Source organism: Bos taurus, chromosome 12 (assembly GCF_002263795.3).
Source record: "Bos taurus isolate L1 Dominette 01449 registration number 42190680 breed Hereford chromosome 12, ARS-UCD2.0, whole genome shotgun sequence".
NCBI classification, from domain to species: domain Eukaryota; kingdom Metazoa; phylum Chordata; class Mammalia; order Artiodactyla; family Bovidae; genus Bos; species Bos taurus.
In genome coordinates this window covers 69,133,409-69,149,877 of record NC_037339.1, presented here as the reverse complement: position 1 = coordinate 69,149,877, position 16,469 = coordinate 69,133,409, and the positions used below count along the sequence as shown (strand labels likewise).

Genomic DNA, 16,469 nt, shown 5'->3' with positions numbered 1-16,469 from the left:
ATTATGGATTAATCTTGTGCCAAATTTTGTTTTTTAATCAAATCTATTTTGAGCTAAAGAAAATACAAAAATGCAAATGAAGGGCCTCATCCTCCAGATCTCGTGAACATGTAAGGGCTGATACACTTCAAAGATTTTTTTTTTTTAACTCAAAAATTAAAGTCATCATGCAAGACAGCAAAACATGCTTATTGGTAAACATTTTAATTTTATATTCCATGTGAAGTTTCACCCTAATAAAAATCTTTAGGAGGGAGGGTTTTAAAACCCTGAAATTAGATATTTACTAAACAAATATTGCTCTCATTTAATGTCTCACATATGTACCACACTTGGAGACTGCAAGTGAGAACTCAGTTGTTTCACATAGCGAATCAAACCAAATGGCAGGAAAACCACGTTGGAAAAGAGTCAGCGCTCCTCTCCAGATACCCACACCACTTGAACACGAAGTGTGGGTGAGTTCATGGTAGGGTTGTTTGCATCGCATTCCCCGGTGTGTTCCCTCCACTGGGGATGAAATGTTCACTAGTAGACCAAAACAAACTCTTCAGAACATTTTTATCTCAAAGTGAGAAAGCGCTTTTCAAACAGGCTGCTAATGAAGCCATCCGCCATCTTGTTTGATGTTGTGCTTGTAGTTAAAAGGAGCTCTGAAAGGCCTCGGGCAGTGCCTACTCTCAGTTGGCAGCTGTTTCAACCTTTGTGGGGCCACTGTGCAGCTGTAATGCAGACTCTCCCATAAAATGCCAACCCACACGCTGTAAGTGCAAAATACAACAATATTCATGGACATCAACTGTGTAATATCAGGTATCACATAAACTACATTTTATTGCATGAGATCACACTCTGCAGAAGGACATAATAACATATCATTATAAGGATGCTTCTTCTTAGAATTCAAAGCTCAAGAGAGAATGTGTTTTAGTTTCTATCCTAAAGCCAGAGAACCTAGGAAATATTAGAAAATAAATGTATACTGTTGATGGAATACATGAAACAGGTGGTTTGTGTAGCCATCTTTCATAGGAATATATCTCACACTGCTTGGAAGCACATATATCATGGGAAAGAACTTATGTTATTTCAAGATATGTGTGTGCAAACACATGTGCACAAAACCATAAAGTATATAAAATTGAAAATTTACATCAAGGTGGTAATGACACAGTCAAAAGAAATTTTAAGGTGTTCTTATCATTCGTGCAAGTACTACTTCTGTCCCATTACTGTATACTGTGCTTAGTTGCTCAATCGTATCCAACTCTGTGACTCCAGGGACTGTAGCCCACCAGGCTCCTCTGTCCATGGGGATTCTCCAGGCAAGAATACTGGAGTGGGTTGCCATGCCCTCCTCCAGGGGATCTTCCCAACCTAGGGGTCGAACCTGCAGAGTCCTACATCTCCTGCATTGCAGGCGGATTCTTTACCATCTGAGCCACCAGGGAAGCCCTCTGTCCCATTGAATGGATACAGTTATTCAGAAGATGATTTGGTAGTATTTGTGCTGGAGTGGAATGGTTACCAAAGCACATAGGCACTGTGGGGAATGTCACCAAACACAATATTCTATACCCAGGTAACACAGGCATTTCAAACTCAACCCCTCCAATATTAAACTCAATATTTAACACCAATAAAAACTGCCCATCTTCATGTATTTTCTATTTCAACTCATGACACATTATCAGTGGTAGACAGAACCCTACTGCCGCTGCTAAGTCACTTCAGTCGTGTCTGACTCTGTGTGACCCCATAGACGGCAGCCCACCAGGCTGCCCCGTCCCTGGGATTCTCCAGGCAAGAACACTGGAGTGGGTTGCCATTTCCTTCTCCAGTGCAACAAAGTGACAAGTGAAAGTGAAGTTGCTCAGTCGTGTCCGACTCTTGGCGGCCCCATGGACTGCAGCCTACCAGGCTCCTCCGTCCATGTGATTTTCCAGGCAAGAATACTGGAGTGGGGTGCCATTGCCTTAAGGACACCCCAATAACCCCCCACACTGTGGGCGAGACCTATGAGAATGGTAGGACAGCCCTCCCGGGGCTATGTCACACTGAATGACAAAGGTGAAGGGATTTTGCAGATGTAATTAAAGCCCCTAATTCGTTTACCTTGGCTTCATCAAAAGAGAGATGGAAGAAAAAAAAAAAAAGAGAGAGATGAAACTGAATGGACTTGATTGAATCAGGTGAGCCCTTTAAAAGAGGTCTAGAAGTCAGAGAGGTTCTCCTGCTAGCTCTGAAGAAGGAAGTTCCTATTTTGGGAGAGGACCTGTGGGAGGACCACGTGCAGATGGCCTGTAGGAGACGAGAGTGACCCCTGGCCAGCAAGGGAGTGGGGATGCAAGTTAGTCTTACAGATGCAAGGGACTGCCTGCAGCCACCTGAGTTTGTAAGACTTTGGGCTGCAGGAAGGAAGACAAGCCAGCTGATTTCTAACTGTAGCTTTATAAGACTCTGGGCAAAGGACGTAGCTAGGTCACACCTGGTCTGCCAACCCACGGAAACTGACATGATAAATGTATGTTGTTTTTAGGCCAGTAAGTTCATGCTAATGGGAGAACTAGAAAATTCGATACAGTATACTATGGTGAGAACCCATAAGCATGAGCATAAAGGGGGAACATCTAATACAGCCTGGGAGAAGGGTGAACCAGAGAGGCTTCCCATAGGGAAGTTGACATCATAGGAGCTGATGTTTTGGCTGAATCCCAAAGATCAAAAGTTGGGGGATTCTTCTTAATGAAAAATGTTAACAAACATCTTCCTTTATTCCATAGTTCATGAGAACTGAAATGAATGAGGATGTGTACTGGCTTAGGGGTTTCCTTTGACTGAGCCCAGATGTCCTGAGTTCTCCAGTTTAGGAGCAAGAGGGGCTCTCCACTTGCTGGTAGTTCTCCATGAACTTGCAGGCAGCACCAACACTGAACTTTCAAGGCTCCAGTGTCTGACCTTTGGCTGGTGTGAGCTTGTTCAATCACGAATTTCTTTCTAAAAGTCTAAACTAAATTGCTCTTATGATAGTTTTGAATTATTACATATAATGTCAGCTGTGAAATAAAAAGAGGTATTTCTTCCACATGCTCCTTTATTCACATTTTTGTTTGCTTTTTAAAGAGCCCTTTCTGCCATTTTTTGAATCCTGTAACTCTCACTCATTTCACATTTTCTCAAAGAATCTATTTCACCTTGCTTTGTCTTCTATCCTCTTCAATACATACATGCTGCTGCTCAGTCACTTAGTTTGTGTCTGACTCTTAACCCCAAGGAACTGTCCCACCAGGCTCCTCTGGTCATGGAATTCTCCAGGCAAGAATACTGGAGTGGGTTGCCATTTCCTATTTCAGGGGATCTTCCCAATCCAGGGATTAAACCTGCATTTCCTATGTCTCCTACACTGGCAGGCACATTCTTAACCACTGAGCCACTTGGGAAGCCCCAATATATCCATAGTCCTCTCAAAATACTACAATTCAATCAAACCTGTTTCAGTAACAAATAACACATTTCCAGCTCTTCCGTGTGATGTTTCTATTTAGTACATATAGGTTTTGCAGAGTAAAATATACTCCATTGCTTAGTAATATTCAGTAGCAGTCCAATAAGAATTTTTCTTCTATACCCTGTGTATACTTAACTATGCCCCTATTTTATGAGAAACAATTTTGTTAGCTACCTTCATAGCTATGAATACAATGGCATCTTTTAAAAATACTTCTTGGTAAAATTTATACAGACTAGAATGCATGGATCTTAAGTGTACAATTTGGTGAATTTTGATAAACCTGCATATCCATGTAACAAACATCCAATCAAGATAAGGATATGTCTGGTGCTCAGTTGCTAAGCTGTGTCCAGCTCTTTGTGACCCCAAGGACTGTAGCCTGCCAGGCTCCTCTGTCCATGGGATTGTCCAGGCAAGAATACTGGAGTGGGTTTCCATTTTCTTCTCCAGGGGATCTTTCCCACCCAGGGATTGAAGCTGCGTCTTCTGCATTGGCAGGTGGATTCTTTACTATTGTACCACTTGGGAAGTCCAAGGCTATGTCTAGTACCCCACAGAGTTCTCTGTCTCCTTCTAATCAGTTCTCACTGTTTATGTTTCCATCACTGTACATTAGCTTTGCCTGCTCTAAAACTTCGTATGAATTTGGGCATACTCCTTCATGTATGGCTTCTTTTGTTTAACATAATGCTTTAGTGATTCATTCATGTTGTTGCATATGTCATAGTTCATTCTCTTTTATTGCTGCGTGATATTTGATTACACGAAGCTAGCACTGTTTATTAATTCATTCCCCTATTTACAGATATTTGGGTTGTTCCCAGGATTTGGCCATTCTGAACATTCTTACTTAAACCAAATGTCTTGTGGACATATATTTTTTCTTCAAGATAAAGACCTAGGAGTGGAATTGCTGGGTTCTAGGATCAATGTATGTTTGTTTAACCATATAAGAAACTGGCAATAAATGTTCCAAAGGGAGTGTATTAGTTTATACTCCTAATAGTAATTTAATGTATATGAATTTGAACTGCTCCACAGCCTCATTGTTTGGAAACAGCCTTATTAATTTCAGACATTCTAGTGGGTGTGAAGTGGTATTCAGCTTTGATTTGCATTACTATTTCTCTGATGATAATGATGTTGGACATATTTCCATGGGCTTATTAATCATTCATTTATCTTTTTTGTGTTCAAGATTTTTGCCCATTTTTACAAATTAGGTTGTGCTTTTCTTATTTGATTATAAGGCTTCTTTAGTCTGGATAAAGTCCTTTTTTGGCTGCATGCATTGTGAATATTTTCTACTGATCTATGTCTTGCCACTCATTTTTTCATGATATCTTTTGAAAAGCAAAAGTTTTGATTTTGATGAAGTCACTCTCTCTGATGCTTAGTGCTTTTTGTGTCTTAAGAAATTTTTTTCCTGCCCCAAAGTCACAATGTTTTCTTCTAGAAGTTTTGTAATTTTAGTTTTTATATCTTAGACCTATTATTCCTCTCAAATTAATTTTTGAGGTTTGGTATGAGGTAGGGGGTTCAAGTTTCATTAGTTCATTATTATTTACATATATCTATCCAGTCATTTTGGTATCATTTGTTGCAAAGACTTTCCTTTCCTCATTTAATTGCCTGACATGATTGTTGTAAAACATTGTAATAATCAATGTAATAATCAAATGTATTAATCAAATAATCAAATCAAAATAATCAATGTAAAACATTGATTATGTAAGTGTGGGTCAATTTTGGGTTCTATATTCTGTACCATTGATCTGTATCTTCACACCAAAACCATCTCATCTTGATTACTGTAACTATATAGGTCTTAAAATCAAGTCATGTGAGTCTAATTTTATTCTTATTTTTCAAGAATATTTTGACTACATCCTTTTTGTCTGTGATTTAAAAAAATTTTTTTATTTTATTTATTTATTTATTTGGCTGCTCTGGGTCTTAGTTGCAGCACACAGGATCTTTCTAGTCTCAGTATGTATGTATTCAGACGCTCAGTTGTGTCTGACTCTTTATGACCCCATGGAATATAGCCCACCAGGTTCCTCTGTTCATGGGATTTCCCAGGCAAGAATACTGGAGCGGGTTGCCATTTCCTTCTCCAGGGGATCTTCCTGGCTTAGGGATCGAAGCTGTGTATCTGGAGTCTCCTGCATTCTTTAGGCGAGTTCTTTACAACCAGCGCCACCTGGGAAGCCTTTCCTTTCAGTACAAGGGATCTTGAGTTGAGCAGTTGAGGCAGGTGAACTTTTTAGTTGTGGCATCTAGTTTCCTGACCAGGGATCTAACCCAGGTCCCCTGCACTGGGACTGTGGAGTCTTAGCCCCCTGAAGCACAAGGGAAGTCCCCTCTGCCTTTTTTTTTTTTTTTTTAAGATTTTTGATGTGTACCATTTTTAAAATCTTCATTGAAATTTGTTACAATATTGCTTCTGTTTTATGTTTTGGTTTTTTGGCCATGAGGCATGGGGGATGCTAACTCCCAGTACCTTTAAAATTATATATTGTTTAATATTAATAAATGTAACTTTTGGAAAAAGTCAATTTTTCTAAAACAAAACATTTCAAGACACAGCTTTTGGCCAACAAAACAATAGCCAACACAATCCCTCTTTGTCATGAGGGTCTTGAGAAGTCTGTTTAGATTGTGAGCTAAGTCACTTCAGTCATGTCTGACTCTTTGCAACTCCATGGATTATAGCCCACCAAGCTCCTCTGTCCATGGGATTCTCTAGGCAAGAACACCGGAGTGGATTTCCATGCCCTCCTCCAGGGGATCTGCCTGACCCAGGAATCGAATCTGCATCTCTTACATCTCCTGCATTGGCAGGTGGATTCTTTACCACTACCATCACCTGGGAAGCCCCTTAAATAGATTAGTAGTCTTATACCCTATGTTGACAAGTGTACATAAAATCATTCAAGGAGAGATTTCTATGCCTCCATGTTCACAGCAGCTTAATTTATAACAGCCAAGACATGGAGACAGCCTAAGTGTTCATCAATAGATGAATGGCGATTATATATATATATCTATATATATCTCTACATCTATCTATCTACCTATATATATATTATTCAGCTATAAAAAAGAAGGAAATCTTGCTATTTGCAGAAAACAAGGATTGACCTTGAGGGCATTATGCTAAGTGAAATAAATCAGAGAAAGACCAACACTGTATGATTTTATTTATATGTGAAATCTAAAACAATAACATGACAATAAAACCAAAGTCACAGAAAAAGAGATCCGATTTGTGGTTATCAGAGGTGGAGGATGGAGAGACAGGGAATTGGATGTCAAAAGATACAAACCTGCAGTTTTAAGATAGGTAAGTACTGAAGACATAACATACAACATGATGACCACTGTTAACACTGCTCTATGCTATATTTGAAAACTGTTAAGAGAGTACCTCCTAAGAGCTCTCTTCAACATTTTGCTGTTTTCATTAGCAAAAAATGATTTTTTTCATTTGCCATCTTGCTTTTTTCTTTTGTATCTATGGAGGTTAATTAAACTTATTATGGTAATGGTAATCATTTCACAGTATATGTAAGTCAAATTATTATGCTGTACGCCTTAAGCTTATACAGTACTACATGTCAATTATATCTCAATAAACCAAGAAAAAAAAATCATTCAGGAATGTGCGTGAAGAGAACAAACTTGGACTCAAATTTTAGAATTTCATTAAAAAAAATTTTTAAAGAAAAAGTTGTGATGAGAGAGCAATGTGTTAATGCTACTACTATTCCTGAAGAAAGCATTTTACAGCTCTTACCAAGGACACACCTATTTTTGAGGTCATGCTTAATACTTTTTTATGGCATATATTTGCAAAGGGATAAAAAATGCTTAAAAATTACACTTAATAATGGGATAAGCAAATTTACAACTTGTAATAAAAATATAAAGATTTTTATTTTCTTTAATACACTTCAGCAAATCCATATTATTTAATAAAAATGAGTGATAATCTGGTTGATGAGAAAGATGCTATGCTACCAACAAAAAATCAGCTTATCAGTTTGATTGATCTGGGAGATCTGAAGGCCTTTTCTTTCCCATCCCCGCAAATATAACACAACGCATCAGTGAAAGTTTTCTCCCAACAGAAGCTGCCTTTCCTACTCCTCTCCCAGCTGGGGCTATGAATGTTCTGGCAAGTCTGTCAAAGTATCCTCTGCAAATATGAGAGGCTCAGGGTGTCCACCTTCTGTGCAGTATAAAATACTTCACTTGAAGTTTGACTTTATCAAAAGAAGGGAGTTGAGTGTAGCAGTTAATACTCTTTAGAGCCTGATACACTCTCAGTTCTGTCACTTAACAGTGTAACTTTGGGTAAATTACTTTATCTGTTTGAACTCATTCCCTCTCAAGGTTGTTGAGAGGATTATATTAGAAAAAGTACTTGGCCCTGCCTTGAACTCTGTGAGTGATAAATAAGTCATCACTGCCAGTTTCCTTTTTGGATTTTCCCAAAGCAGATGAAGCAAACACTTACAAAACAAATATGCCAAAATCAGCACATAGTTTATAAATTCAGTGTGCTTAAAATTACTTAAAACACACCATCTTCATATCCTTGAATGTGGGGAATGTGTAACAGTGGAAAGGGCGTATAAGACTGGGAGCCTGGGGCCTGGATTCCAGGCTTGGGTCTGCCTCTATGTGACCATGTGATCTTGAGCAAATTATTTACACCCCCTCGCCTCTGTCCAGAGCCTCTAGATTCCTTTCTTCAAAATGAGGGGACTGTTTTAGGAGAATCTTTAAGATTTCTTTTCAAAACTATAACTGTAAAATTTGACTGAGTCATGTAATTGCTACTCTGCTCAGATCTAACTAGTTAAATACTTATGCATCCCCTCATTCCCCTCTAGCACTTAGGGAAGATGCCAAAGCTATAGCAAAGTAGGGCCTGAGTCATTTAGCTAATTAGAAAACTTGTGTAGAAGAACTCTCACTAGCCATAAGATATCACACTTCATATGGCAGAAATCCAGTGTCCCTTGGATTGGTAGGAAGACGTGGCTTCTGATCCTTCTTAGGTTGACCTCCCACAATAATACTGTTATCACTTGGACTAAATACATCTCCTCAAAAAATGATCATACACATCCTTTGTTCACTAATCTGTTATAACATCTACAGATTAATTGTATGTATGGTATAGAACATAGAAATGTTAAAGTTTAAATCCTGGATTTATTGGAAAAGAAAGTCTCCTCATCTTCCTGTATTCTCATTTAAAGAGAAAAATGCTTGTGTTTTGATTCTAAGATGCATATGTGTTTCAGATTTTAAGATCCTGAAATTGAATGTATTTAATAGTCAATGTGATTGGAAAACATTTTGTTATAATTTGCTTCTTGGTAAAATTAATGGTAAATCTTAAAAGCAATGAAACCCTAGATTCAATTACACGCCATCAAATCCCACCAACCAAATACAAGAACTTTTGTAAGGCTCCAGTGAAATAAATGGCCTTCAAACAGTCTTCTCAATTGTCAACATAAACAACAAGGACCTCTGTATAGCACAGGGAACTCTATTCCATACCTTGACATAACCTATAATGGAAAAGATTCTGAAAAGCTGAATCACTTTGCTGTATACTTGCAGCTAACATAATATTGCAAATCAACTACACTTCAATTTTAAAGATATTGTTTTTGTCATCAGGAGAATGGATGAATATTCTAAATGTTGAATATTCTAAATGATGAATATTCTAAATGATGAATATTCTAAATATTCTGAATATGGTCTAAAGTTCTTAGTTTCTAATATCTACAGAAGTCCTACATGAATGCAAGATCTTAGTTAAATTGAATCTCTTCTGTAGAATGAGGAAATGTGCTAACACAAGCTAAGATAAAACCATACTGGCCACTGTGATTTCCTTACTGGCCAAAGAAATCAGATGCTGAACTCTACAGATTATTTTTATCAGTCTTTCCAAAATTGTGTTTTATTCTCAGAGATAAATTAATGCTAAAAAGCAAACATTTCATAAACTTAAAATCGCTTATAATTTAAATCAGTATATGTCTATAAAATAAACATGTTTTTGTTTATAAAATAAAAGCAGCAAACAGTAAAACCTAGGTATGCAAGTGCAATGTCCTTATCTCACAAGCCACAGATCTAATCTAATGTAAACTGTCACAGCCGAAACATCTCCCATACTCTTCGATGTACTGTTTAAAAAGAACGACTAGAAATTAATCTTTTAAAAAAGTAAAGTCCTTCTGCAACTGATTTTTCTTATGATAATTCTCCTTGTAGAGAATTTGGAAAATGCAGAAAAGAATAATAAGAACATTTGAATTCCACCACTCTGAGACAATCATCAGAGATTTAAATCTCTGATTTAGATGTATTTAAAGATTTAAATGTATTTTCTCAGTTTTTTGTATAATGTTATATACATTAGTGTAAAGTTGGAATAAGGGGGTATTGGTATATTCGACACACATGTATAAAGTTTATGTCAATTTTTTTCACTTACGCACATTTTATCATCACTATTTTCATATTCGCAAATAGTCTTCAAAAACATCTTTGTAATGTGTATTGAAACAATATGGAAAACAAAACGTTGCATCCATACCTGATTCTTTAAACAGTGTTTCTTGACCCTGGTTATAAATTACAAATCACTTGCAGAAATTCTAAGAAAAATACAATGGCCAGACCCCACCCTCAGAAAGTCTAAATGAATTAGTCTGGACGGCATCTAGCTAGACACACAAATGTTTTTCTCACGTAATTCTAATGCACAGCCCCGGATGAGAAGTATTGTTTTACATCAAGATAAATTCCAAGTAGATAAGAAATTGATTGCAACGAAACAAAACAAACCATGGAATTAGTGAATAAAAAAATAACTGTATATATAATCTTTAGGGTACTAAAGAACACTAAAGGTAGAAACATCAAAGGGAAATATTCACATATTTAACTATGTGAAAACTGCATTTTCAAATGCCAAAAAAATCACAAACTAAATGGAAAAGCAAATCACAAACAAGGAAAAATTTTCAATATGCATTATAGGCAAAGCTCTTAGAAAGTATAAAGGGAATGATGAAAAACTAAATAGAAAAGGTCAGGTATAGGTAAATCACTCAGAAAAAAAAAAAGTCACTACACATATGGAGATAAAAAGCATTTCCTTTTTAAATGAAAAATAAACTGATCTTTACTTCAGACTATATTCTTCCTTTCCTGACTCCTCTCCTGCCACTCATAACACAGAGGCGTTCACATTTATACCCTGAAGCTTCAACTCATTAAAAAAAATCAAACTCTAAGCAAATATATTAAAACTAAAATACGAATACATAAAGAGGAGAGTAGCACCGACACTTAAAGGTCTCATAAAATCAGATATAAAGGAACGTAACACCGCGTTATTACTGCCTGAGCCGGGCTCTGCACAGGTTCTACTTGCAATAAAAGGAAGTCTTTTCAATCTGCTGCGGTGACTTTACCTTCATTAGAATGCATACTCATTATTTTCTGATTACTCCTTTACATAAAGCATACCATTTTTGTACCTTGGTTTCCACACCCCTTGTACAGTATTCATATTTTATCTCTAAAGACTGTAATCAATCACTTCAAACACAATAACCCATTTAAGAATGGATTTTATAGGCAAAGAGGCACACCTTTGGTGATGTGATTGCAATCATCAGATGCTCCGACTTTCCTCAAGCATGCATTATACGGTGTGGACATAAATGATGCAGCAAGGCTAGGAGAGGCGATTACAGGAGGAATGAGTCAACTCAGCCCAATGGGTACTTCCCGGTTTCAGGGTGTATCCATAGGAACCCTTTGAAATGTTTTGTTTTATTAATTTGGCTCCTTTCTATTTTTCACTGGTGCCAACACTTTCAAGATAATGCAGTTTAGACATGTCACAGCTGTTGAAACTCATAGCGTGCGCTTGGGCTGACAGTGGTGTATCATCAAGAACTAGAAACACCAAAACAACATTATGATAAAGAGTAGAAGCACAAGAAATGAGAAGACAAAGGGCAGGAAATATTGCCTTACCGACTTAAAGCCGAGCCCTGGGGGAAAACATCTGGTTCAGAGCAAAGGGATTCTTTCAGCACAAGGAAGGGGTCCTACTGGATAAAGTGAGAGAGACAGGATCTTGGAAGCTGAAGGGCAGGCAGTGAAATGTTGCTCTCTGGAAAGGAATTCATATTTTAAAAGGTGAGATACCTATGACCTTGAAATCTACATAGCAGCCGTAATTCGTGACTTTTGATACTGTTCGTAAAACCTAACTCTACTACATCTAGAAGGCCTTCCATCCTGAATTCTTAAATGAAGCGTATGAACCACTCTCTATGCATTTGGGAACAAAGATAGAATTTACAGGGGTTTAACAAGATTGTTAGTTTGGAAATAGTAAACTTTAACAAACTATGGAATGTCATTTACTTCTACAGAACCTGATGTCTTCACAAAGGAACAAAAGAATAATATAATTTACTAAATTGATAAGGAACTTTGGTCACAGAAATTGGTATATCTGAGAATAAACCACTTTGCACTTCAACACCTCTCTGCCTACCCCCCTCCACCACCAAATCTTTCACAAATGCTTTAACTTCTGGGTAAGTCTTAAAAGCTAATCTTCTGAAAGATCTTTAAGGCTCACAGGCTAGGCAAGAGATTTAAAAGTTTATTTTGTGTGGGTGTATGTTGGAATGTAGTCGTGTGTGAATTAGATAGAATCTTGAATATATTCCAATCACACCTACTTTCTGTTCTAACCACATATGTACCATTATTTAAAACACACACTTTCATCTCATGGACATTTAAATATTATCTTTGTGAGTGAATAGATTAGGAAGAACCTCTGGTTCACTGAAAGTTTTGCACACAACCTTCAAGCCTATAAATAAAGAACAATGCACCGTGCGGGCACAATACGTAATCTTTACACCAGTCCCATGAGTCAGTAACATCAGAACCCATCTCTCACATCTGAACACTCCTCACTTTGTTCAGTATGACCCCTTTGCCACACTAAAGGAATCACTGTTCATTCCAAAACAAGATTACATACAAGAAAATGATTGAAAACTGGCAGAGCCAAGATTTGAAATCAGACTGTCTTGTCAAAAAGTCTCTGCTCTTTCTAGTAGATAATAATACTTTCTAAATATGACAGATTTTGGCATCTTTTACAACTAACCAGCTGTATAAAGCATCTAGTGGCAAAACCCCTGAAATATAAGTGATGCATAAAGCAAAAAATCAAAATAAATCAACTGATTTTAAATGCACTTTTCAGAACAAACACATATGAGTCTTGTCTTTCTAAGACATCCTCAAAGAATAAGAGAATCTGAATATTTTCATTCTTCAAACTGCTCAAGTTTATACCCTGTTAATTATCCCAGTTTTAAAAATCTCATTGGTTTGGGATAGTAAAACTTTAAAAAATGTACTGAATGACGGTTCTTCTTCAGGAAATCTGTTAATACTACTCACTATTTAATAGAACAAAAGAGAAAATCATATCATATTCTTAAATGCTGAAAGGCATTAGACAACATCCAACATCCACTTTGTAAAATTTATTTTTGTCTCTAAATTATGACCCAGTAAAATTGACCTTTTCAGTGTGCAGCTCTTTGAATCTTAACACGTGTACAGACTGATGTAGCCACAACCACAACTGGGATACAGAAAGGTTCCATCACGTCCAAATTAACTCCGTCGTGTTACCCCTTCACAGTCATACCCTTCTCCCACCTGTAACTCCTGGCAACCACTGATCTTTTCTCCGTGACTACAAGCAGATTCTTGGCCAACTGAGCCACTAGGGAATCCCTATTTGAAAATGCCATCTAAATGGGATCATATAGTATATAACCTTTTAAGACTGGAATGCTTTTGTGACTCATCCAAGTTGTGTGAATCAACAGCTTGTTTCTTTTTATTACCAACAGTATTCCTTTGCATGGATATATCCTACTTTGTAAATCCAGGGCATGTGGGTTGTTTCCAGTTTTTTGTGACTGTGAATAGAGCTACTACCAACATTTGTGTACAGACTTTTTGTTTGTTTGTGGCTGTGCTATATAGCATGTGGGATCTTAGCTCCCTCACCAGGGATAGAACCTGTGCTCCCTGCAGTGGAAGGGTGGAGTTGTAACCACTGGACTCCCAGGGAAGTCTGTGTACAGATTTTTATGCAAGTATGTTTTCCCTTCTCTAGGGTTAATACTCACAGGTAGGATTGCTGTGTGATACAGTAATGTATTCAACATTATAAGCAACTGCAATAGAACGGCTGTGCCATTTTGCAATTCCATCAGCAATATAGGAGAGTAACAGACACTCCACATCCCTGGTAGGACTTGTTATTTTCATTATTTTTATTTTAGCATTCTAATAGGTATCTAGTGGTATTTCTCACCACAATTTCAATTTGCATATCTGGTGTGCATGCTCATGCACAGCTGTGTCCGACTCTTTGTTACCCCATGGGCTGCAGCCTTCCAGGCTCCTCTGTCCATGCCCATGGACAGGGGATCTTCCTGACCCAGGGATCAAACTCACGTCTCCTGCATTGGCAGGCAGATTCTTTTATCACTGTGCCCTTTATATTTCCCAAATGGCTAAATGGGATTCCCAGGTGGCGCTAGGGGTAAAGAACCCGCCTGCCAATGCAGGAGACCTAGGAGACCGTGAATTAGATCCCTGGGTCAGGAAGATCCCCTGGAGGAGGGCATGGCAGCTCACTCCAGTATTCTTGCCTGGAGAATCCCTTAGATAGAGGAGCCTGGCGGGCTACAGTCCATAGGGTCAAAAAGAGGGGTTATTTTTCACTTCTTTTTTATTTTCTTCAGTTGGAAGCGGAAGTTATTAATTTGGGACTTTTCTTCTTTTATGCACAAGCTTTTATAAACTTTCTTCTAAGAAACACACTTGCTTCTTCCCGCAAATTTTCATATGCTGTATTTTCATTTTCTGTCAATTCAAAATATATTTGGTAAGCCATGGTTCATTTAAAAAGTATTTAGTTTTCAAGTGTTTGTAGATTTTCCAGTTATCTGTCTGTTCCTGATTATGATCAGAGAGTATATTTTGTATAAATTCAATTCTTTTAGATTTGTTATGGTTTATGAACCAGGATATAGTCTCTTAATGAATGGTCCATGTGCACCTGAAAAGAATGTATATTTTTCTGCTGTTGGGTTGAGTGATCTATAAATATCAACTAGATCTGCTTGATTGGTGGTGGTGTTCATTTCTATATTCTAGCTGATTATTTTTTTTTTTTACTAGTTCTGTTGATCACTGAGAGAAGAGTGTTGAAGTCTCCAAATTGAGCTTTGACTATTTCTCCTTTCAGTTCTGCCAGTTTTTGAAATATGTATTTTGAAGATCTATTGTTTGATATATACACTTAAGACTGCAATGTTGTCTTAGTGAATTGACCCTTTTATTTTTTCATCCTTTCTTTATCCCTGGCAATTTTCATTACTCTGAAGTCTACTTTGATCTTAATATAGTAATTCAATGGACTTGAATGAATTTGAGCAAACTTGGGAAGATAGTGGAGGACAGGGGAGCCAGACAAGCTGCATTCAGTCTGAAATGAAGTCGCTTAGTCGTGCCTGACTCTTTGTGACCCCATGGACTGTAGCCTACCAGGTTCCTCCGTCCACGGGATTTTCCAGGCAAGAATACTGGAATGGGTTGCCCTTTCCTTCTCCAGGAGATCTTCCCGACGCAGGGATTGAAGCCAGGTCTCCCGCATTGTAGGCAGACGCTTTACCGTCTGGGACACCAGGGAAGTCCAATACAGTCTACAGGGTCGCAAAGAGACAACTTAGCGACTGAACAACAACAACAATAGTAATTCCAGTTTTCAATTGATTGCTGCTTGCACGTGTGTAACTTTTCTATTATTGTGCATGGCAACCCACTCCAGTATTCTTGCCTGGAAAACTCCACGCTCAGGGGAGCTTGACATGCTGTAGTCCATGGAATCACAAAGAATCAGACACAACTCAGTGACTAAACAACAACAGTAGTAACAATCTTCAGTTGATTGTTGTTTGCATGTATATATCTTTCCCATTATTGGGCATGGCAACCCACTCCAGTATTCTTGCCTGAAAAAGTTCATGGAGAGAGGAGACTGGTGGGTGACATCCATGGGGTTGCAAAGAGTCGGACATGACTGAAGTGACTGAGCATGCACACACACACACCTGTATCATACTTGAAGTATTTCTTATAGATAGCATATAGTTGGGACATTTTTAAAAAGCCTATTCTCTTTTAATTGGTGTATTCTAAACATTTACATTTAATGTAATTATTGATGTGTCTGTATTTAGGTCTATCATTTTGTTGTTTTCTGCTTTTCTCTTTTTCTCTGTCTTTAATTTCTTTGTTTCCTCTTTCCTCTCTTTTTTTTGGAACATTTTTTATTATTTTACTTCAATTTTCCTATGCATTTTGACAAAATATATAACTTGGTTTTTTTCTTAGTTGTTATTCTAGGCATTACAGTATACATATTTAATTTTTCAAAGTCTCTTGGAACCACCTAATGTGGCATGTAGGAACAGTAACACCACATTACCAAAACTAATTATTCTTGTTCTGGAGATACTAGTAATAAGGAGTGAAAATGAGGGGTACAAAGGGAAAAGAGAATTTAAATGATCATTCTTTGCATATATCATGATTGTTTATCTAGAAAGTACCAGAGAGCCAACTAAAAAGTTATTACAACTGTTAGGAGATTTCAGTTGGGTGATTGGAGCAAAATTAAAATATAGAAACCAACAGTCTTCACATATAAAACAACAGTCATATGCAACATAAAGTGAAAGAAAACATTAAAATATCTAGGGATTATCAAGGATCGTTCAAGTTCTAT

General features: G+C 37.4%; 1 protein-coding gene across 2 annotated transcripts in view; it reads right to left on the bottom strand.

Moving 5' to 3' along the window:
* GPR180 (G protein-coupled receptor 180) overlaps positions 1 to 16,469 on the bottom strand; it is a 69,774-nt gene that overhangs the window by 19,134 nt on the left and 34,171 nt on the right. The window contains exon 11 of one of the 2 annotated variants that reach the window (XR_003037442.2): positions 11,600 to 11,738. The gene's annotated coding sequence lies outside the window, so the exon portion shown is untranslated. Of the gene's footprint in view, positions 1 to 6,696; positions 11,739 to 16,469 lie in introns of those variants that run through there. The other variant, XR_003037444.2, reaches the window with a different exon arrangement.